At 40.0% G+C, this 22,410-nt stretch overlaps 1 pseudogene; it reads right to left on the reverse strand.

Moving 5' to 3' along the window:
* LOC102170180 lies at window positions 11,118-11,386 on the reverse strand (annotated as a pseudogene).

Consider the following 22,410-nt stretch of genomic DNA (forward strand, 5'->3'; position numbering starts at 1 on the left):
AGCTCTACACATGGACATCACCAGATGGTCAATACTGAAATCAGATTGATTATATTCTTTGCAGCCAAAGATGGAGAAGCTCTGTACAGTCTGCCAGAACAAAATTGGGAGCTGACTGTGGCTCAGATCATGAACTTCTTATTTCCAGAATCAGACTTAAACTGAAAAAAGTAGGAAAAACCACCAGATCATTCAGGTATGACCTAAATCAAATCCCTTATGATTATACAGTGGAAGTGACAAATAGATTCAAGGGATTAATTAGATCTGATAGACAGAGTGCCTGAAGAACTATGGACAGAGGTTCCTGACATTGTACAGTAAGCAGTGATTAAAACCATCCCCAAGAAAAAGGAATTGCAAAAAAGCAAAATGGTTGTCTGAGAAGGCCTTACAGATAGCTGAGAATAGAGAAGGGAAAGGCCAAGGAAAAAAGGAAAGATATACCCATTTGAATGCAGAATTCTAAAGAATAGCAAGGAGAGATAAGAAATCCTTCCTCAGTGATCAGTGCAAAGAAAGAGAGGAAAATAATAGTTGGGAAACACTAGAGATCTCTTCAAGAAAATTAGAGATATACCAAGGGAACATTTTATGCAAAGATGGGCACAGTAAGGGACAGAAATGGTAGGGACCTAACAGGAGCACAAGATATTAGGAAGAGGTGGTGGCAAGAATACACAGAGGATGCATAAAAATAAGATCTTCATGATCTAGATAACCATGATGGTGTGATCACTAACCTAGAGCCAGACATCCTGAAATGTGAAGTCAAGTGGGCCTTAGGAAACATCACTACAAACAAGGCTAGTGGAGGTGATGGAATTCCAATCGAGCTATTTCAAATCCTAAAAGATGGTGCTATGAAAGTGCTGCACTCAATATGTCAGCAAATTTGGAAAACGCTGCAATGGCCACAGGACTGGAAAAGGTCAGTTTTCATTCTAATCCCAAAGAAAGGCAATGCCAAAGAATGTTCAAAGTACCGCACAGTTGCAATCATCTCACATGCTAATGCCCAAAGTAACACTCAAAATTCTCCAAGCCAGGCTTCAACAGTATGTGAACCGTGAAATTCCAGATGTTCAAGCTGGATTTAGAAAAGGCAGAGGAACCAGAGATCTAATTGCCAGCTTCCGTTGGATCATTGAAAAAGCCAGAGAATTCCAGAAAAACATATACTTCTGCTTTATTGACTACTCCAAAGCCTTTGACTGTGTGCATTACAACAAACTGTGGAAAATTCTGAAAGAGATGGGAATACCAGACCACCTGACCTGCCTCCTGAGAAACCTGTATGCAGATCAAGAAGCGACAGTGAGAACTGGACATGGAGCAACAGACTGGTTCCAAATCAGGACAGTCAAGGCTGTATATTGTCACCCTGCTTATTTAACTTATGTGCAGAGTACATCATGAGAAATTCTGGGCTGGATGAAGCACAAGTTGAAATCAAGATTGCTGGGAAAATATCAATAACCTCAGATATGCAGATGACACCACCCTTATTGCAGAAAGTGAACAAGAAGTGAAATGAAAGAGCTTAATGAAAGTGAAAGAGGAAAGTGAAAAAGTTGGCTTAAAACTCAACATTGAGAAAAGTAAGATCATGGCATCTGGTCACATCACTTCCTGGCGAATAGATGAGGAAACAATGGAAGCAGTAACAGACTTTATTTTGGGGGGCTCCAAAATCACTGCAGATTGTGACTGCAGCCATGAAATTAAAAGACATTTGCCCCTTAGAAGGAACTCTATGATCAACCTAGACAACATATTAAAAAGCAGAGACATTACTTTGCAAACAAAGATCTGTCTATTCAAAGCTATTGTTCTTCCAGTAGTCATGTATGGATGTGAGAGTTGGACTATAATGAAAGCTGTGCACTGAAAAAATGATGCTTTTGAACTGTGGTGTTGGAGAAGATTCTTGAAATTCCCTTAGACTGCAAGTACATCCAACCAACCCATATAAAGGAAATCAGTCCTGAATATTCATTGGAAGGTCTGATGCTAAATCTGAAACTGCAATACTTTGGCCACCTGGTGTGAAGAATGAGTCACTAGAAAAGACTGTGATGCTGGGAAAGATTAAAGTTGGGAGGAGGAGGGGATGACAGAGGATGAGATGGTTGGATGACAACTTGACTCAATGTACATGAGTTTCAGTAAGCTCCGGGAGTTGGAGATGGACAGGGAGACTTGGCGTTCTGCAGTCTGTGGGGTTGCAAGGAGTCGGACATGACTGAGCGACTGAACTGAACTGATGCCATCCAAGGTTGGCTTCAGGGATATGTGAACTGTGCATTTGCTTAGGGCCATATGCTCAATAGGGCCCCATGCTTAGTTTAATGCTCCTCTGCATTATGAAATTCTTAATTTTTAAATAAAGGGGTTGATCTGTCATTTTCATTTTGACTGAATCCAACAAATGGTTCTGATACAACCTGAGATTAGATTGCCTGGTGAATCAAGTTGGTTTGTAGAGCAAAGTAAAATGGATTGGTGTTATTTGTAAAAATCTATGAATATCCTTCCTTCTTCTAAGGTAATTGACACTTTTGTTTATAAATTTAGATTGGAAATGACAGCTATATTATTTGGTCCAACAGAAAAGGATGATATTTATTTTAAGCCTTTATCAGTTCAGTTCAGTTCAGTCGCTCAGTCCTGTCTAACTCTTTGCAACCCCATGAATCGCAGCACGCCAGACCTCCCTGTCCATCACCAACTCCTGGAGTTCACTCAAACTCACATCCATCGAGCCCATGGCTGGTGATGCCATCCAGCCATCTCATCTTCTGTCGTCCCCTTCTCCTTCTGCCCCCAATCCCCCCCAGCGTCAGGGATTTTTCCAGTGAGTCAACTCTTCACACGAGGTGGCCAAAGTATTGGAGTTTCAGCTTCAACATTAGTCCTTCCAATGAACACCTAGGACCGATTTCCTTTAGAATGGACTGGTTGGATCTCCTTGCAGTCCAAGGGACTCTCAAGAGTCTTCTCCAACACCACAGTTCAAAAGCATCAACTCTTCAGCACTCAACTCTCACATTCATACCTGACTACTGGAAAAACCATAGCCTTGACTAGATGGACCTTTGTTGGCAAAGTAATGTCTCTGCTTTTGAATATGCTATCTAGGTTGGTCATAACTTTCCTTGCAAGGAGTAAGCGTCTCTTAATTTGATGGCTGCAATCACCATCTGCAGTGATAGCTTACTATAAACAGTAGACTACATACAACCATGAGGAGCAAAATGAAGAGTGAAATATATTCCCTGTGCTCTTGTGAGTCAGTAGAGTGAACACCGTTTAGAATCATTTCAAAGTTATTCAGTGTGTAGCCATTTCTTTCCACATAGAGATGCTAGGTCTCATTCCCACATATGTATTTAAATTTAAAATCTTAATTCCAGTTACTTGCAAAAATGACATCAAAAAGGCGTGAAGATTCAGTTTTGCCTGTTTGAACCTAGAGCTTTAACTGTCCTTTGAAAATTGATTGCCAAATAATCTAATGCTAAAATAAATTTTCAAATTAAGATACCCAAAAGTTTAACCTGAAGATATACTAAATAGCAAGTCCTTTTTCTTTCTTTGAATATACAGACTCAAAAAGAACTGAATGATCTATATTCAGAGGGTTCATTGTCCTGGGTCAGGGTGAAAAAACAAACACAACCATTCAGAAGCAAAAACAAAGGTAGACTGATTTCGGTATTAGAGGTACTATTGCATAATCAATGCCCTGTGTCATAATTTGAAATGTGAGAACCTGTTTAGTAAAAAGAATCCTCATCTCTCTGGAGTCCTAGGACAGGGAGGAGTTATATACAAAGTAATTTTGTTTCTACCAAACAGGACCTCCATGGTATTGTAAAAACAGCTTGCTTCCGTAAGTGGGGAGAAGGGTGGGAAGGCCATAGTTTATGAAACACTAAGTTATTCTGCATGCTTTTTTCTTTACTCTATGAAATTAAAAAAACATAATACCTTAAACAGGCCAAAGTTCCATTTCTTTAATCACTGCTTCTAGCTTAGATGTAATGTTACTTCTGAAAAACCCCTCAAATAAATATTTTTGGAGATTCCAGAAGAGCTCCCTTTGTGCCAGTAAGCTAAAGATATAGGTCACTTGTCTTGATCTACAAAAGCAACATGGAAAGTGTGGTTGAAATAGTGTCTCTAGAAGCTATCCCATTTATACACTTAAATTATTTTGAATTTAATTCATTCAATTTGGATGATTTACCTTAAATTTGAATATATTTCAGTTGGTAGTGTTTTGATTGTATCATTATCTCAACAAGAGGTACTGTCTTTCAATTTTCTCTGATTTTTAGATACATCTCAATAAGAAGTAGAATGAATATTTTGATGCACCTGATTCCACCAGGCTCAATTTATAATAAAAATTAAGAATCTATTATTACTTAATTCTCTTGAGAGAGTAGCATTGACACATATTCATTACCATGTGTAAAATAGATGGCTAGTGGAAAGCTGCTGTATAGAATAGGGAGCTCAGCTCGGTGCTCTGTGATGATCTATGGGGATGAGATGGGGAAGATGGAAGGGAGACTCAAGAGGGAGGGGATATATGTATAGTTACAGCTGATTTGCACTGTTGTACAGCAGAGACTAACACAGCATTGTAAAGCAATTATATTCCAACTAAAAAATAAATAAAGAAATAATTTGGTTAAAAAAGCGCTATAAAAGCCCTATTGCTTAATTCTTTGGAACTTGATTAGTTAATTTCAGTATTCTAAGTCTTTTTTTGTTGTTGTTGAGAATCTGTCCTTGAATAAGGTTATATTTGCTAGGTAATTTTAATGAGCTACACCTGGGGAAATTGACCAAAGGATTGCTGGTTTTTAACAATCTGAGCTAATGTTGAAATAGCAGGTGGAGGAAAATGGAGTGATGTGGGACTCTATAATGTATCATGAGTTTATGAAATTATTTAAAATCTGATGCTAGTGCCATGGATTTGATTTCTTATACACATTAAGTCCTTTACATGTATGCTGATGATGCTGTGAAAGTGCTGCCCTCAGTATGCCAGCAAATTTGGAAAACTCAGAAGTGGCCACAGGACTGGAAAAGGTCGGTTTTCATTCTAATCCCAAAGAAAGGCAATGCAAAAGAAAGTTCAAACTACTGCACAATTGCACTCATCTCACACGCTAGTAAAGCAATGCTCAAAATTCTCTAAGCCAGGCTTCAGCAATATGCGAACCGTGAACTTCCTGATGTTCAAGCTGGTTTTAGAAAAGGCAGAGGAACCAGAGATCAAATTGCCAACATCCGCTGGATCATAGAAAAGCAAGAGTCCCAGAAAACATCTATTTCTGCTTTATCGACTATGCCAAAGTCTTTGACTGTGTGGATCACAATAAACTGTGGAAAATTCTGAAAGAGATGGGAATACCAGACCACCTGACCTGCCTCTTGAGAAATCTGTATGCAGGTCAGGAAGCAACAGTTAGAACTGGACATGGAACAACAGACTGGTTCCAAATAGGAAAAGGAGCACGTGAAGGCTGTATATTGTCACCCTGCTTATTTAACTTATATGCAGAGTACATCATGAGAAACGCTGGACTGGAAGAAACACAAGCTGGAATCAAGATTGCCTGGAGAAATATCAATAACCTCAGATATGCAGATGACACCACCCTTATGGCAGAAAGTGAAGAAGAACTAAAAAGCCTCTTGATGCAAGTGAAAGAGGAGAGTGAAAATGTTGGCTTAAAGCTCAACATTCAGAAAACAAAGATCATGGCATCCGGTCCCATCACTTCATGGGAAATAGATGGGGAAACAGTGGAAACAGTGTCAGACTTTATTTTTTTGAGATCCAAAATCACTGCAGATGGTGATTGCAGCCATGAAATTAAAAGACGCTTACTCCTTGGAAGAAAAGTTATGATCAACCTAGATAGCATATTCAAAAGCAGAGACATTACTGTGCCGACTAAGGTCCATCTACTCAAGGCTGTGGTTTTTCCAGTCGTCATGTATGGATGTGAGAGTTGGACTGTGAAGAAGGCAGAGCGCCAAAGAATTGCTGCTTTTGAACTGTGGTGTTGGAGAAGACTCTTAAGAGTCCCTTGGACTGCAAGGAGATCCATTCTGAAGGAGATCAGCCCTGGGATTTCTTTGGAAGGAATGATGCTAAAGCTGAAACGCCAGTACTTTGGCCACCTCATGCAAAGAGTTGACTCATTGGAAAAGACTCTGTTGCTGGGAGGGATTGGGGGCAGGAGGAGAAGGGGACGACAGAGGATGAGATGGCTGGATGGCACCACTGACTTGACGGATGCGAGTCTGAGTGAACTCCGGGAGTTGGTGATGGACAGGGAGGCCTGGCATGCTGCGATTCATGGGGTCACAGAGAGTTGGACACGACTAAGTGACTGAACTAGAACTAGAACCTTGCCCCCAACCTACAATAGTATTATTAGTATAGTATTATTACTAGAGAAGTAAGAACCTGCTTAAGTTCATAGTATGTATTGGTGTTGAAGATGCTTTGACTCTAGGTCTGACTCCAAAATCCAAGCTTTTTAACCACTGTGTTTTACTCAAAAATTTAAAATATGACCACCACTCATTGTCTACCAGAGTGTCATTTCCACTGGTGGCTATGATGAGTTTAGGAAATGTTACCCAATTCAGGGCACCATCATCATCATGATTATTAATAATAGGAGCTCTTATTGCATGTTTGCTCTTTTCCCAGGCCTGCTTTAAAGATTTATAAATATTGCATTTAATAGGTAATGCCAAATATTCCCATTTTATAGTGAGGGAAACTGAGATTTAGTATTAAGTAAATATTCCCAAGATAATGGAAAGAACTCATGTCACAGCTGGATGTCCTGGATCCACATTCAACTCTGCATCCTTCTCACCCTAATTACCTCCTAGAAGCCCAGTCTCTGAATGCCAACACCTTGGTAGGCAGGGCTTCAACTTATGTTTTTTGAGGGAATACAAACATTCAGTCCATAACATCATCTGAGAGTTATCATAGCATACTGTACATATGAGTGTACAGCACACACAGACACACAGACATACATACAAAAAGAAGGATCCATCACAGATCATGGATGGAATATTAATCTTGTTATTTCCCATTTAAACTACTGTGTCAGCTTTTTTCGCATTAAGTGCATTTAATAGCAAGCAGAATGTTATTAATTAATTAAATAATGTTTTATTTTCTCATGTAACAAGAAACCCAGAGATAGATGGTTGCTGGTGTTTGTTCAGTAGCTTGAGGCTGTTGGGGTTGAAGTCTTTATGATTTTCCTGCCTTTCTTTCATGGTTGCAAGATGATGGCTGTAGCTGTTGTCCACATTTCAGGCATGAGAAATAAAAACTGAGAAAGAATGAAAAGGTGTATGCCAGATGAGTCTTTAACAGGTTTTTCTAGGAGCTCCACCCAATGACTTCAGCTTACATTTTATTGACCAGAACTATATTATGGTGGCTGCCATTACCCACTTGTAAGGAAAGCCAAGAAATATAGGTTTCCCCTGCTTCCTTAAAGTACAGTGTTTCTATGAAATGTTTTGTTAAGCTGAAATGGCATGAAGCAAACAGTTACCTGAGGACACATCTTGCTAACGGATGCACAAAATAAGTGGGGACAAAGCACAGATGCTCACAGAGTTCAAAGTTATGGTGACTTGATGCTGAGATGTTGAGTGTAGTTCCTGGGGAAGGAGCTTGGTGGGGCCACTCTCGTGGCTTGGGTGCTCTCTGTCTCTATAACAGCTGCTGCAAAACAAACACTGAGTGCTATTTTCATCTTTTGCCTTTTTTCATAAAAGCAAAATCCTCTTGGGATTTCTTTTGGTTAGTGAAAATATGTACTAACATAGGTCTTTCGTGAAAGCAAAGTGGGATAAACCAAACTTTTGAAAAGCTGGGGATACCTGTATAAGTTTTTTTCTGGGAATATTAGTATGCCCTCTAACATGTGGCTTGTGTTAATAAGCAAGTAGAGAAATAGAGATAGGGAGTTGGAAGTCAGCATTATGTACCACAAGTCCATCCCAATAGCTGAAAAGCTATTGTGAATTTACAGACCCTCCTGCAATGGATAGATAATCCTCTCACACAGCAGAGCTTTAGGAAATGCCTGCCACAAAGGGATTTTTTAAACAATATATCAAAAGGAAACCATATTTAAGGGATCAGAGAAGGTAGCATACTTTAGACACTGGAGTCTTTACTCAGGACAGCCACTAGTTTAATCCAGTTGCAAGCTGCGGAAAGTTTTTTGTGGTTGGCAGATGTGCTGCCTCAAGTCTGCCTTTTGGCTCTTATGATGATTCCTGCTTCTGATTTCCTGTGGTTGGAGCACACTGTTCTTTCATTCAGAGACATCTTGTTCTTGTCTGAGTCATCACACCATTACTCATCTTCTGTTGGCTCCTTGTTGGGTTTTCCATAATGTTATCCAAGGAGATGCAGAGACATGAAAGTCACTGAGCTGCAATAGATCAAGAGTAGGGTGTTGAGATGAACTATTCATATTTCTTCCTTTCAATATTTCTTAGGATATATTTCAGACCGAGCGAGGCGGACATCCTCTGATTAGCACCCATACTAATTGCTGCTTTAAGCTTGCCTTTTACTCCCTAGGTTTCTATACTTAAGTTGACCCAAGGAATTGGTTTCATAGAGTGTTACTGATGCAGGGAAACAGAATTGGAGTTTATTTTTTTACTTTACTTCAGTCTCAAATTCGTAAATTGGTGTGCAACTGCTCTACTCTCTGCTATAAGAGAGATGAAAAGTAAATTTACCTGTTTCTTTACTTTTTAATTTGATTTGTATACAATTATTTGTGTCTTCCCCTTTTTATTTTGATGGGTAATTCCAGTTTTTTGTTTGTTTTTTTTCTTTACTGTGTTGTGTGACATGTGAAATCTTGGTTCCCTGACCAGGGATCAAGCCCATGTGCCCTGAAGTGGAAGCACAGAGTCTTAACTGCTGGACTGCCAGGTTATTCCTTACCTGCCTCTTTATTATTATTATTATCATTATTAATTCTAACTTTTTATAGGGGCCTGAACTTTTTTTAAAAATATAAATTTATTTATTTTAATTGGAGGCTAATTACTTTACAATATTGTATTGGTTTTGCCATATATCAACATGAATCCACCACGGGTGTACACGTGTTCCCCACCCTGAACCCCCTTCCCACCTCCCTCCCCGTACCATCCCTCTGGGTCATCCCAGTGCACCAGCCCCAAGCATCCTGTATCCTGCCTCTTTAAAAAGCTAGGGTTATAGATCACTGTGGTCACAATGCATAACATTAGTTATGTAGAGAGTAGAGCAAAAGCTAGGGGCATTCAGTGGGGGACATCATAGTTAGTGGCTTCCCTTGTAGCTCAGCTGGTAAAGAATCTGCCTGCAGTGCAAGAGACCCAGCTTCGATCCCTGGGTTGGGAAGATCCCCTGGAGAAGTAAATGGCAATCCACTCCAGTATCCTTGCCTGGAAAATCCCATGAACAGAGGAGCCTGGTGGGCTGAATCCATGGGTCGCAAAGAGTCGGGCACAACTGAGCGACCAACACTGTGACACTATAGTTAAGTCAGGTGAAGGGATGTGAAAGCAAACAGAAGATTCATGCAAGAAACATGGCTTGGGTAGAAGGCACAGAGTATGGCTACTAATTGGAATGAGGAGAGGGAAGAGGGAAGGCAGAGGAGATCAAAGTTGATTCAGGCGTCAGGACTCTGAGGATGGAACTGCCACTGGGTTAAAGAAACTCAAAGCAAGATCTGTTTGGGAGTAAGAGTAGGAGTGATGTGCTCTGTGTTCTCCCATATGTTAGTACTTTGTGGGGACGGTAGAGGATGAAAGTATCACTAAATAGACTGGTATGGGTTATTAAAATGCTTAGCTGCAAATCTCTTCCTAATCACTTTGTGACAGCATTTGATTTGAATTTTGAATTCAAATCTATTGGTAACATGCATAAAACTCATTATATATGGAAATGAGGTAAGAATTTGTATTTTATCACTATGCCATCTCTCCTGTGTGTGTTACTCACTCAATCGTTTCCGACTCTTTGCAACCTCATGGACTATAGCCCATTAGGCTCCTCTGTCCAAGGAATTCTCCAGGCAAGAATACTGGAGTGGTAGCCATTCCCTTCTCCAGGGGATCTTCCTGACCCAGGGATCAAACTTACATCTCCTGCATTGCAGGCGGATTCTTTACTGCCTGAACCATGGGAAGCCCCCTTAATTTCAGATACTATAAAAATTTGGGGTGGAAACTGAGGCACAACTGAATTCCCCCACCTCATGCCTCCATTTGCCAGTTCAAGGTCTAGCTGTACACCCTCCTGCTCTCCGTCCCCAGTGGAATAAGCTGCATGTAGGCAGCCTTTTGCCAGGGGGAGGATTTCAGGAGCCTATCTGGTAGCTCATGTGTGGAGAGGCTGGCCAGGGTTAAGGGCTGTGGATGGTGGAACAGGAGGAGGGGTGTTGTTGGAGGAGCAGCTGCTGTGTGTGTGCATGGGGGGATGATCAGCACTGAATAAGGGACCCCAGCTGGAGTTCCATAATACCAGTGGGGGACAGGCAGAGACCTCTGCTGTTCAGATGGGGAAACTGAGATGGAGGCTTCCGTTTCCAATTTTTGAGAAAGGAGGGGCCTGCCGTCAGCTACTGAGGTTCATTCATCTTCGCCAGGAAGGCACCGTGGCCCAGGAGCTGCAGTGCCTTGTCAGCAGTAACTCAGTAACACACAAGCAGGGACAGCTGCAGGGTCCCGTGGCCACACAGACCCCCTCCAGTCCTGCCACACTGAGGGGCACCGTCCCCCACCTTAGCTGCTGGGAGAAGGAGTGCTTGGCCCAGGCACCTGCCAGCCGGCCTGCCTTTCCTTGCTCATGTGCCTGAGAAAGTCTCATTTTTAGCACCTGGACTCTTTTCCCTGCCTGGAGGGAGCTCAGGGGACAGAGTGAGAAAGCAGCCAAGGGGGACAGGAAGATCTGGAAGTAGGGCCCCAGGGGACATCTAATCATCCTGTTCTCCCCATCCCAAGGGGGTCCAGACACAGAGTGGCCCTTAGCCACTGTGCAGCATGGAGATGAAGAGGATGCTGTCCTGGTTCTGAAGCTGGTAGTTCAGCAGTTCCCAGTAGGCATCGTTAATCAGCACCAGAACCCCTGACTGCAGGGATGAACAGCTCTGCCCACTCTGCTCTTTTAGCAAATTCTTCTTGATCCAGACAAGGAGGTTCCTCCAGGTAAGGTGACTAGATGCTTCTCCACACTGTTGAACAGGAGCTCCACACTGCCTCTGAACTCCACCTCCACTAACAAGGGTGCTGCCATTTTGAGGAAGCCGAACTCACTGGAAACTCCCCATCTCTTCTAGTCTCTTCCATATCCCTGAGCCTAAATGATCACATACTCCAAGCAAATTGAACTTTATGTTTTAAATACTTTTTTTTCTTAAAAATTGTAAAATAATATTGTCTCTTTCAGGTTTCAGGGGACATCTTTTTATGTTTGCCGAATTGGTACCCAGCTGCCCTAACTCAGCATTTTCCAACTGGCTTTGATCACATGGACAGATTGTTTGTTTGCATGGCAACCTACACACACTCTAACAACAATTCTTTAATATACCCACTTTGTAGAGTGATTTCTATTGATGATTGATGAATTATTTCTGGATGATAAAGAGTCTTTAAAATAAATGAAGATATTTGACTCTTCTGATTGGCACCCATACAAATCACTACTTTAAGCTTGTCTCTCTAGGTTTCCATATTTAAGTTGGTTCAAGCAGTTGTTTTTCCTGAGGCAGGGAAAAAGAATTGAGCTTTATTTCTTTACTTCTTTCTTGTCTTTTGATAGGACTCTGTACATGGACCGCATAGTGTGACAGCAGCTATATGCTATCTCCATCACAATTGTGCACTTGGAATATAAAAAGGGCAACATTAATATAAATTTCCGTGTCCCAGCATCCCTGCCAGATTAGGGCACATCAAAACAGGGTTCTATGTATCTTGAAAGACCTTTGACCTCTCTATTATGTAGCTCAGCTAGCAAGTGTGTATGTGTTTTAGCTCTATCTTGGTTCCATTTTATGTTCTGATTCTTACTTATTTAAACCTATTTTTATATTTTAGAGCTATAGGCTCCTTTAAGTGATTTTTGGAAGATGAAGTACCCACATACGCATCAGTGAACCCTTGTATAGCTCCCAGAAGCTCTCTCAAGCCTGATTGTGCATGCAGATTTGATGTAAATAATAGAAATCTTTTTTGGTTTTGGTGAAGAAAGTATTTCTCTCATGTATTTTCTTAGCTATCATGAGCCAGTGGGTACACTCATTAGTCAAAAAACAAGAAACAAACCTAATACTTGTTGAGCCCCTTTTATGTACCAGAAACTTTTCTGAACTTTTTACTTATTTAATCCTCTCAACGATTCTGTGAGTTAAGTCCTGCCATTATCCCTACTTAATAGATGTGAAAATTGAGACCCAGAGACGTTGGTGAGTTGTTTGCAGTTAGCGTGGAACCTGAGTTTGACCCAGGTCATTTGATTCCTGAGCTCACATGATTAACAAGAACATAATATTGTCTCATTAAAACAGAATAGTCACAGTTACACAGGCCCTGGTCCCTTTGTTCTCATAAGAGCTTCAGTTCTTTATAATGTGCCCTGAATATTCTTCACCACCAAGAACAGTGTCACATGTGCTCCCAAACAACTATTAAAGGGCATCACTTGCATGTCCTCCAGGCATTAATGGATCCTGGAATCCTTGGGGAGCCATTGTTGTGGGTGGGGCAGGCTGTGGCAAAAGGGAAAACACTCTTCCCTTGCTGTGCCATACTCTGGAAGTGAGGCCGCAAACCTGTGCTGAGGGCTTGCTAAATTTTAACCCCCTCCTTTCAGATTTTTACTGTCTCCTCCCTCTCTCCAGGTCTCAAACATTAGTCCAACTGGGACATACGAGAGTTAGTGCCGCCATGTTGGGTCCACTCCCCTCATCTATCCCTTCGTAGAACTCTTTGTGGTTAGTGGAGCTCATTATGCATAACTCTTTCAACCTGGGTTTTCCCCTTAGAGACTTCTCAGTCACACAAAAATGGGCTTCTGTCAGCACATTCTTCAGTTTTCTAAACATAACTGGGCAAGTCTGAATCCTGTAGTAGGCTTCTTGGAACTCTCAGTTCCATCCCATGAACCACCACTGGTTCCCACAAATTGGAGCCTTCCTTCTAAGATTCCCATAGCTGCTGTGGGCTCCATCCAGCCCAGAAGGGAAGGAGAAAATCAACCTACTTTTCTTTTCTTTTTTAAAATTGATTTTTTCTTTTAATTATTTCTCTTTTTAAAATTCATTTTTATTTATTTTTTGGCCATGCAGCATGAGGGGTCTTAGTTCCCAGACTAGGGATCAAACTCATGCCTCCTGCAATGGAAGTGTGGATTCTTAACCACTGGACTGCCAGGGAAATCCCTCAAGCTGCTTTTCTGATTTGCATCAACTCAAGCTTGGGTCTCGAGCTACACTCTAGACATCATAATTTTCTGGCAGGCTATAATGATAAGTCTGATTTGCACATCTGCCCTAACCTGTGACTTGTTAGGGCAGATACATGTGATTTGTTAAGCCTCAAGGAGTCCTCATGCTGAAAGCAGAGCTTACTTTCATTCCCAACAATTTCACTTCTGTGAACAGATTTGAGATTTCTTGAACACATTCTCATCTGTATATTCTACAAAGGCATGAGTGACGATTTTGCTATGATTCAGTCATTTTTCACTTTTGCTTATAAAATCTAAGATGGGTACTTGGCTTTTCACCTGTGTCACAAAGTAGCCTCACCAGGGGTGAGAATCTGGTGATCTTTCCTACTTCTCTGAAAGCTTGGGTTTCCACACAAGCATTTTGCTGTGAACATCCTTGACAACCTATTTGATCTATGTGGGTCTCATCTGCATGTCAGTTTTCTGCATCTTTGCCTCTTTTCTTCTTTGACTATTTTATCATGAACAGAACTATAAGCATTCCCTTCTGCCTTTTGATTTGGATTTATATAGAAAGGTAGCTTACTCTACTCTACATTTCCTAGTGACCTTTAGTATTAGAGGGCAGTGCCTCGATGCTTTCATGTACCAATGCCTTGGTGCACTTCAGTTTACTGTTTGTCTCTTTGCTCACTTTCATTTACATCCCATCCCACCTAGCCCCATACCAGGTAACCTGTGCAGAGTGGGCTGCTGTCTGTCTATGGCATGTCCTGGTTATTGGTCAGTCACTAGGGAATTCTTCTGGGGGAGGGTAACTGTGATGGCTTTGATACCTTTTAGATTAATCCATCCATACCTGCCAAGAATCTTACACCACTCTGAGGAAGCATATAATATTTTTACAAATTTAAAACCCATAGAGGAGGGCTTAATACTAAACTTCCAGGGCTTACTTCTTGATCATTCTGGGAAAGAGTTTGCAATGTTTTGCAGTTGTTACTGACCATTTTGAGTCAGTCCCCAACAAGGGTCCTTCTGCCTGGAGTCTTTCTAACCCATCGAAGGGGAGAGACCAAGTCTGATCCAGAAGCGAAGGAAAACTTATTCTTTGAACAGAGAATGGATAGATGTGAGCTCACACTCTAAAGCAGCGGTCTCCAGTACTTTTGGCACCAAGGATTGATTTCGTGGAAGACAATTTTTCCATGGACCGAGTATGGGGGTGGGAGTGGGGGATGGTTTTAGGATGATTCAAGCACATTACATTTATTGTGCACTATATTTCTAATCTAATGCCGTGGTTGATCTGAAGGAGGTACCAGTTTAAGGTCTAGAGGTTGGGAACTCCTGCTCAAGAGCATAAACTCCCCTGATAGGTCATAGGCGGAGTTGCTTTATAGAGAACTCTTCAGGGAGGGGTGGAATTCTTAGGAGAAAGCCAAGGTTCATCTCAGGGCTCTGCGCAGCGCCTCTGCACACAGCGCCTACCACCACCGCCATCTTGAATCGCTGAGTGACACGCAATCGGTGGAGCTTTTTCTCAGGAGGACCACTAGTATGAAGGGCCTCGTGAGGCACTCTACACACTGCGCCCTGTGAGCAGGTGACCCTAGACTAAGCACAAAGAAAAAGAGAAAGAAAGGTTAGACCTTATTTTATTACCCAGATTCTATTTTTATTTCCTGGGAATTTTTACTGGGCTTTGTCAGTGACACAAGCTTGGGCAGGTTATTAAAACCCATACAGATCTTCTCCTAGATAGGTCTGGATACACCCGTCCTTGTGTGTTTCAAAGGCCCTTGGAAGGTGGTTTCCATAACTCCCTCTCACTTCCTGAGGGTAGCACAGCCCCACATGCATCTCCTTGCATTGCTTGGCAGGTCGTTTGGCAGTTTGTTGAGGAGGGACAAGCTCTATTTGTAGAGACAGTAATAGCAATGAATAACAACTATTTTCAAAAGCCCCCACCGTGTACCAGACACTATCACTTTCTATACATTATCTCATTTTATCTTCACATAATGAGGTAGGTATTTTCCACATTTTACATATGACTAAGATTAAGTAACCTATTCAAGATCATCCAATTTCCCAATGCTTCAGTAGGTGTGGCTTGTTTAATTTCCACCATGTTCACCTCTACTCACAGAAACCTGGATGATGGAGATGTGCAAACTACCCAGCAAGCATAGATTTTAATAATGATGTTATGCTGGTGTGCTCTGAAATGATACTCTGAATTTTGGGATCCTGCTGGGAAATAACCTTTTGTCTCAAAAACCTGGTTTGAGTCTTTCACCAATTAAATAAGCTTTCTGGATTGCAGAGTATATGCCTCTGTATGACTCAGTTCAGTTCAGTTCAGTTCAGTCGCTCAGTCGTGTCCGACTCTTTGCAACCCCATGAATCACAGCACGCCAGGCCTCACTGTCCATCACCAACTCCCGGAGTTCACTCAGACTCATGTCCATCGAGTCCATGATGCCATCCAGCCATCTCATCCTCGGTCGTCCCCTTCTCCTCCTGCCCCCAATCTCTCCCAGCATCAGAGTCTTTTTCAATGAGTCAACTCTTCGCATGAGGTGGCCAAAGTACTGGCGTTTCAGCTTTAGCATCATTCCTTCCAAAGAAATCCCAGGGTTGATCTCCTTCAGAATGGACTGGTTGGATCTCCTTGCAGTCCAAGGGACCCTCAAGAGTCTTCTCCAACATCACAGTTCAAAAGCATCAATTCTTCGGCGCTCAGCCTTCTTCACAGTCCAACTCTCACATCCATACATGACCACAGGAAAAACCATAGCCTTGACTAGACGGACCTTAGTTGGCAAAGTAATGTCTCTGCTTTTGAATATGCTATCTAGGTTGGTCATAACTTTTCTTCCAAGGAGTAAGCGTCTTTTAATTTCATGGCTGCAGTCACCATCTGCAGTGATTTTGGAGCCCCCCAAAATAAAGTCTGACTCTGTTTCTACTGTTTCCCCATCTATTTGCCATGAAGTGATGGGACCAGATGCCATGATCTTTGGTTTCTGAATGTTGAGCTTTAAGCCAACATTTTTGTTCTCCTCTTTCACTTTCATCAAGAGGCTTTTAAGCTCCTGTTCACTTTCTGCCATAAGGATGGTGTCATCTGCATATCTGAGGTTATTGATATTTCTCCGGGCAATCTTGATTCCAGCTTGTGTTTCTTCCAGTCCAGCGTTTCTCATGATGTACTCTGCATATAAGTTAAATAAGCAGGGTGACAATAGACAGCCTTGATGTACTCCTTTTCCTATTTGGAACCAGTCTGTTGTTCCATGTCCAGTTCTAACTGTTGCTTCCTGACCTGCATACAGATTTCTCAAGAGACAGGTCAGGTGGTCTGATATTCCCATCTCTTTCAGAATTTTCCACAGTTTATTGTGATCCACACAGTCAAAGGCTTTGGCATAGTCAATAAAGCAGAAATAGATGTTTTTCTGGAACCCTCTTGCTTTTTGGATGATCCAGCGGATGATGGCAATTTGATCTCTGGTTCCTCTGCCTTTTCTAAAACCAGCTTGAACATCAGGGAGTTCACAGTTCACGTATTGCTGAAGTCTGGCTTAGAGAATTTTGAGCATTACTTTACTAGCATGTGAGATGAGCGCAATTGTGCGGTAGTCTGAGCATTCTTTTGCATTGCCTTTCTTTGGGATTGGAGTGAAAACTGACCTTTTCCAGTCCTGTGGCCACTGCTGAGTTTTCCAAATTTACTCGCATATTGAGTGCAGCACTTTTACAGCATCATCTTTCAGGATTTGAAACAGCTCAACCAGAATTCCATCAGGACTAGTTTCAGTTTATTGATTATGTGAATGTAGTAATAGAAATGCTTTAGTTTTTGGACAGTCCATGATTTTTAACATATATTTCATTATTTTTATATAGTTAACATTTCTCCTTTTCACATGCTCACTTCATTTGCCTCTCTTTTTATTTGGTTCATGTTGATATACACAATGTGTCAAGTTCACCAGCAATGGAAGTAAGTTGTTTTTCCTCTTTTTCCTGCATACACTGTGTGACAATAAATATACTTCAAAAAGCGAGGCATAAAAGGGAAATTAATTAGAATATCTGTTTGTTTCCATGGCACCATTAAAGACTGGACCTTCCATGGATAAAGTAGGCTTCAACTTAAATCTTCTTCCCTTGAGAGATGTCAGTTAAGGTCCACCATGCATTTCCCACTAGAAAGCAGATCCTGGGTATTGCTACCTATTTAGGACATTTATGAAACCACATTCTCAGGATTGGCATGGTGCTGTTGAGTGGCAGTTAATTCCACAACTAGGAAAGATGTAGATGCTTTTCTTGGTATAGGATGTTAATCATATTTGCCCTCCATCAGAGATCAGTGTTTTTATCCTATGAGGGATCTGTGCCCGTCCTCCTCCTGAACAGTCAGCTCTTGAAAGTTACAACTGGGCCTTTGTTCATAGTTTTTCCTCTCCTGCAGAACATATAGTTCTTGGCACATAGTGAATAAGTGTTTCTCTTAACTTTTCCACTTCAGTATTCTAAGTGCAGTGTGAATTTGTATTTCTTGTCCATTGGTGAGGCCTGGGGGAAAATTTAGAAGCACTTCATGTCAAAAAGGACATTCTTCTATTTTATTTTTAAAATTTATGTGTATTTTAAAGAGTGACATAACCCTTAAAATTTTTTTTTTTTTTAAGTTCAAATAAAATGAGTGCTCTTGAAAGATACTATGTTACACTGAGGCTTTTGGTGTCTACTGGCCTACTATTGTATATTCTCAGAGGTACAATACTTTAGGTTTTAAAACAGAAAGTATTTGTTTTAGTCATTTCAGGCTGCAATAACAAGGTAGAATAGATCCGGTGGTTTAAATAGTAAACATTTATTTCTTGTAGTTCTGGAGGCTGAGAAGTCCAAGATCAGAGTACTAGCATGATTGGGTTCTAGTGAGAGTCTTATTCATGATTTCCTTATTGATAATGTACATTCTATGGTTTTGACACATGTGTAATGAAATGTATCCATGACTATGCTGTCATGAAGTTTCTCTACCATAAAAATCCTCTGTGCTTAGCCTACTCCTCCCTCCCTCTAAACTAAGCCCTGGCAACCCCTGATCTTTTTATTATTGACACGGTTTTGCCTCTTTCAGAATGTTGTATAGTAGAAGTCATCATATGTAGCCTTTTCATATTGTCTTTTGACACTCAGTAATATACATTTCATATTCATCTATGTCTTTTCATGTCTTGACAACTCATCTATTTTTAGTACTGAATTATATTGTGTTGTCTGGATGTACCACAGTTTATTCATCCATTACCTATTAAAGAACATTTTGGTTGGTTCCACATTTTGGCAAAGATGAATAAAGCTGCTTGTAAACATTTGTGTGTAGGTTTTTGTGAGTTCAGTATAGTTTTTACTTGCCCTTTTTCGTTATGCTAAGTGGAAATCTGAACTCCTATCACTTATCTGTGTCGGTGACCTAATATACCATCTAGTCCCTCTTCTGTGCGTGAAAACAACTATCTAGGAATTCCTACAGTTTTTCATATTTTAAGCTAAAGAGCACCAATTTGGCTAACTTTTTCTGTAAAATAAAGAAAAGAAAGAAAAAGACATAATTGCTTTATATTAAAAAAAGTCTTATACAATATGTCTTATATAATATAAGTCCTATACAATGCTAGAAAATATTCAATTTCCTGGTTACCCATTCCCCACTCCCCCCTCGGGTAAACTCCATTGTATGAAAAAAAGGAAGACCAGTGAACAGATATGGTTGTATCACCCCAAGAGAACAGAAGGACTATTATTACTCTCCCTGTTTTGGGCAAAATATCCTGTTAATGTAATTTAAGTTTGTATCCACCCTTTTGGAAATTTTGCTACTAAATTCATTTAAAATTTTTGTGTTTATTTTGATAAACTTATTGTTAGGTCAGTCTTTGCAAAACTGTACTTTTTCCAGAAGACTTTAAGAACTTAAAGCTGGACATTTTATATGTGCCTAGTAAGCTTTTTCTTGTTAATTTTGATCCACTATTCTAGCTTGTTGAATGTGTTTTCTTCCTTTAAAATATTGATTCTATTCAAATGTATTATCCATTGCTCTTTATTCAAAATGTTGTCCTTATGCTAAAGAATCATCTATTCATGACAGGATTTTAAAAATCTTGAGTTAAAAGGAGAAAACAAAGATGTTCCCTAACTCCTTGCCAGAGATTAAATATTATCAGCATTTTAGTATATCTCTGTCTAGTCTTCATCTCTATGTACATACATATCTCTCTCTATGCATACACACAGTACATATGCATTTATTGCAATACCAGATATGTGTGATGCATATGATATAGTTTATTTTATAATTTTCTTTTTTCTCACTTCATTCATCTTTTATTTGATATATTTTAAAAATACCCTTGAAGTGCATAGTATTATAGGAAATACAGTGATGATCAATGCAAATTAATTGCAGTTTATTTAATTAGTCTCATGACTTAACATTTAGATTTCCCCCAGATATTTTGCCAGAAATAACACCATGTAGCTAAAGCCTTGCAAACATCTGTGACTATTCCCTGAGAAAGTAGAACTGTGACTCAAGAAGTAAGTAAAATTGTAACAGGTTGATATGTTTCAGTAAATTGTCCTCCAGAAAGTTATGACATAATCTCTCTGTCATTTAGTTGTTTGAAAGCTTGGTGACCATGCCTTTTATTTGTCAGCAAATTATTGATGAAAAATTCGCAAGAGAGGACCAATGACAAGATTTTAGAGAAAACTAGTAAATCATTCTTCCAAAATTATATTCATTAATCAGCAGTCTGTGAAGACAATTGTTTGCTCAATTGTTTTATACCTTGTCCATATTTCTATGTTTTCAATCAATCAAGGTTTCATAAGAAAGTTTGTTGGATTTTTTTGAAATTGATATAGTCTACATCTACATACTCCCTGTCTTCAACAGTATAACAATCCTAGGAAATAATATTTTATTAGTTCAGTATAACATTCTGTGTAAATGATACTGGTTCCCAGTGCTCACTATTTCCTTTGACAGCACTGTCCAAAGGAACTTTCTTCAGTGATAAATATTACCTGTGCTGTTCAGTATAGGAGCCACTAGCCATATGCAGCTACTGAGTACTTAAAATGTGACTAGTGTGACTCACGAAGTGATTTTTATTTTTTAAAAATTGAAGTAATTTAAATGATGAGATTTGACTAGTGATTATAGTAGACAGCACAGCTTTATAATATCCTACAAACCATCTTTCTAATAAGTATTGTATAATTTGAGTCTAATATTAAACTGAGAAACTCACAGTTCCTTGTAAATGAAGCTCACATTTCATTCACAGAACACTGATTTGCATTGGTCTCTCTCACTTTGTTCTTAATTGTAATTTTTTATTTTACTACATCAACTCATACTTTTTAAAAGATTTCTGACAATGATTCCATGTCAATGGTTAATATCATCAAATTGTTGTCAAGTGCTGGGATATAACTGAATCTGGAATGTAACTGATAACTAGTTCCTTCAACCTGGCTTTATTTCCTTTAACAAGATTTTTCTTATAATGTGACCATCATTTTTCTTGATGAAGATGTAAATAAAAAGAAAAGTTGAGTAATTTTTTTTTCTACTTTTCATCTTTGACATTATTCTTATCTTTCATAAATAGCTGGCTTTCCCCTTACTCATTTTTCTTAAAGTTGATGTAGCTAATAGAATCCTTTCTGTTGTCAATGACATTTTTGTTTCACAAGCCTAAAATATTTTGGTTATTAGTATTCTTGTTAGAATACTATTCTTTTATGTCCACCTACAATCATAAGGCTTTTATTTTCTACTAGTTTTTTTTAAATGTCATTTAATAATTTAAGTTCAACAGGAACATGTATATCCATATATATACTCCTTTAACTGTTTCTTTCTGCATCCCCTAGGAATCAGATTTGGTTATATTTTAAATCAGTTCACCCCATTCAATGGTGTTGACAGGCCTTTAATTGCTAGGCAGTGAGTCCAGACTGGAGATTGTTAGGTGAATTAGATATGAGTGTTCCCATCAGAAGACTTATACTCTACTAAGGTAAGCCAACTTGTATACTACAAGCTATATACAGTAAATATAGCATATGCTTATTAAGAGTAATCACAATGTTCTGTGGGAGCATAGCAGAGAGACAGGATTAATTTTGCTTATAGAGCATGTAGAATGGGATAAGGAGGCTGTGAAAAATCAGAGAAGTCTGTAACAGAAGTGATGTTTGATCAAGAATGAATAAGAGTTTGTGGGACAGAGAAGCTGGGTAATGTGATATCCTATTCATAAATGTGATCATTTGGTTAGTTTTCTGTGATTGTGGTTTTCATTCTGTCTGCCCTCTGATGGATAAGGACAAGGGGCTTATGGAAGCTTCCTAATGGGAGAGACTGACTGAGGGGGAAACTGGGTCTTGTTCTGATGGGTGGGATCATGATCAGTAAATCTTTAATCCAATTTTCTGTTGATAGGTGGGGCCGTGTTCCCTCCCTGTTGTGTGACCTGAGGCCAAACTATGGTGGAAGTAATGAAGATAATGGCTACCTCTTTAAAAAGTTCCCATGCATGTACTCAGTGCCCCAACCCTGCAGCAGGCCACTGCTGACCCATGCTTCCACTGGAGACTCCTGGACACTCACTGGCAAGTCTGGGTCAGTCTCTTGTGGGGTCACTGCTCCTTTCTCCTGGGTCCTGGTGTGCACAAGGTTCTGTTTGTGCCCTTTATTTTCTCGGGCTCCAAAATCACTGTAGATGGTGATTGCAGCCATGAAATAAAAAGACTCTTGCTCCTTG

The sequence above is a fragment of the Capra hircus genome, chromosome 1 (assembly GCF_001704415.2).
Source record: "Capra hircus breed San Clemente chromosome 1, ASM170441v1, whole genome shotgun sequence".
Taxonomy (NCBI): Eukaryota; Metazoa; Chordata; class Mammalia; order Artiodactyla; family Bovidae; genus Capra; species Capra hircus.